At 38.0% G+C, this 2,778-nt stretch overlaps 1 pseudogene; it reads right to left on the bottom strand.

Moving 5' to 3' along the window:
- Positions 1 to 374: 374 nt before the first annotated feature.
- Positions 375 to 942, bottom strand: LOC101694112 (annotated as a pseudogene).
- Between the last annotated feature and the right edge of the window lie 1,836 nt (positions 943 to 2,778).

A 2,778-nucleotide genomic window follows, 5' to 3' on the forward strand; every position in this document is an offset into this window, starting at 1 on the left:
ATTCTCCTGAGTGGATGGAGCCCGGGAACAGCTTCAATAATCCAAATTCATCTGTTATAGAGTCATCACAAGCATGCCTGCTTTTAAACAAAAAACAAAACAAAAAAACCAGCAAAATTTTTTTTGAAACAACAAAACAAAAACTAGTACTAATTACTTTTCTGACAATACACAAGTACTCAAATTAACTAGTACTGAGGGAGGGAAGGGGACCATACCTATGGGCCTTGTCTCACACGAGCGCATGTGGGTAGGTTCAGGGCATTTGTCATTATTGCAAAAATGAATTTTAATCTTTAATCTTTAGTTTGATTTAACATTGCTTTTAGTATGGCGCTGACACCAGCTGTGTGGAAAGGGCTCTGGAGAGATTTTCATAGCAGCACACACCTGCGGCTGTACTCCGGTCCTGCGGGCTGCAGGGCAGCCAATACTGCTTCGTCAAATACATCCTTGAGGCCTTTCTGTGAGAGTGCAGAACACTTCACGTACTTGACCGCCTTCAGGTCATGGGCTTTTCAGCAGTCTCTGGAATGATAGGCTTCAGTTTGTTCTCGGCAAGTTTCTCAATCGCAGAGGGGTCATCTTGGAGATCAGTTTGGGTCCCAACAAACAAGAAAGGAGTCTTTGGACAATGATGAGTTATCTCAGCTTCACATTTTCAAATGAGGATGGAGAGACAACTGAAAAACAGACTAGAAATAATCTGTTTGTGGATAACTCAGCAGTTGTAATCTGTCATAATCCTCTTGCCCTGCAGTATCAAAAGGTCCAAGAGTATATGACTCTCCACCAATCAAAACTGTCAATGCATAGTTATCAAAAACAGTCGGTACATAGTCAGATGGAAATTTGTTTGTTGTGTAGGATATCAGGAGACATGTCTTACCAACAGCATCATCGCCCACAACAACACACTTAATTGTCTGCATTGCTGGAACAGTTTTGTTTCCACTTAAAATACTTCAAATTCGATGATGACCTCAGCTTCTCCTCCAGGGCGTTGGCAGCACTCAGTTTTGTGTTTCTTTTTCAAGATTTCCGTCTATTCAGGGTCTTTCATGGTTCCATACAAATTTTAGAATCATTTTTTCTAGTTCCATGAAAAAATGCTGTTTGTATTTCGGTAGGGATTGCTTTAAATCTGTAGATTGCTTTGGATGGTATGGATAGATTTTAACAGTCTTTGTTCTTGCAGCCCATGACCATGGGATATCTTTCCATTTGTTTGTGTCATCTTCAACTACTTTCATCAGTGTTTTATTGTTTTCAGAGTATGGGTCTTTCCCCTCTCTTGTTAATTCATAGGTATTTATTTTTGGTGCAATTGTAAATGGGATTGTTCTATTAATTTCTCATTCTGCTACTTCATTATTAGTGTATAGATATGCAGTAGATGTCTTTGTATTGACTTTGTATCCTCACTGAATCATACTGAATTCATTTATCTGCTCTAATCGTATTTTGGTGGAGTCAAGGTTTTCTATATAAAATATGTCATCTGCAAATAGTGAAACTTTTGTTTCTTTCTTACTAATTTGGGTGCATTTTATTTCTTTTTTTAAAAAAATTATTTATTTATTTGACAGAGAGAGAGAGAGAGAGACAGCAAGAGAGGGAACACAAGCAGGGGGAGTGGGAGAGGGAGAACAGGCTTCCTGCTGAGCAGAGGGCCCGATGCAGGGCTCAATCTCCAGGACCCTGGGATCGTGACCTGAGCTGAAGGCAGAGGCTTTAACCTACTGAGCAACCAAGTGCCCCCGGGTGAATTTTCTTTCTTTTTCTTGTCTGATTGCTGTGGCTGGGACTTCCAGTTCTATGAGGAATAAAAGTGGTAAGAGTGGACATCCTTGTCTTATTCCTGATCCTTGGGGAAAAGCTCTGTTTTTTCCCTTTGAGTATCATGGTTGCAGTGAATTTTTCATATATGGCCTTATTATGTTGAGGTATGCTTTCTCTAACCTTAATTGGTTGAAGTTTTTTTTTTTATCATGAATGGATGTTGTACTTTGTCAGATGCTTTTCTGCATCTAATGAAATGATCATATGGCTTTTATCCTTTCTCTAGCTGATGCAGTGTATGATGTTGAATATTAAACCACACTTGTATCCCAGGAATAAACCCCACTCTACTGTGGAGAATTACTTCTAATATATTTTTGGATTTAATTTTATAATTTTTTGATAATTTTTTCCTCTATATATTTGTCAGGAATATTGGTCTGTTGTTCTCTTTTTTTGTAGTGTCTTTAACTGGCTTTGGTATCAGGGTAATGCTGGCCTCATAAAATGAATTTGGAAGCTTTCCTTCCTCATCTATTTTTTGGAATGGTATGAGAAAACTAGGTATTAACTCTTCTTTGAATGTTTGGTAGAATTGCGGTGCCTGGCTCACTCAGTCCATAGAGCATGAGACTCTTGATCTCAGGGTCATGAGTTCAAGCCCCACAGCAGACATGGAGACTAGTTGAACAAACAAACAAACAAACAAACAAAAAAATGTTTGGTTTAATTCACTTGTGAAGCCTTTTGGTCCCAGACTTTGGTTTGTTGATTATTGATTCCATTTCATTGCTGCTTGTCAGTCTGTTCAAATTTTATATTTCTTCCCGAATTAGTTTTGGGAGTTTTTGTTGTTTCTAGGAATTGATTCATTTCTTCTAGATTTTTCAATTTGTTGGCATACAATCTTTCATAATACTCTCCTATAATCCTTTGTGTTTCTGTGGTGTTATTTGTTTTTGCTTCTCTTTCATTTCTGATTTTGCTTATTTGAGA

Source organism: Mustela putorius, unplaced genomic scaffold (assembly GCF_011764305.1).
Source record: "Mustela putorius furo isolate JIRA1106 unplaced genomic scaffold, ASM1176430v1.1 tig00537275_pilon_pilon_pilon, whole genome shotgun sequence".
Taxonomy (NCBI): Eukaryota; Metazoa; Chordata; class Mammalia; order Carnivora; family Mustelidae; genus Mustela; species Mustela putorius.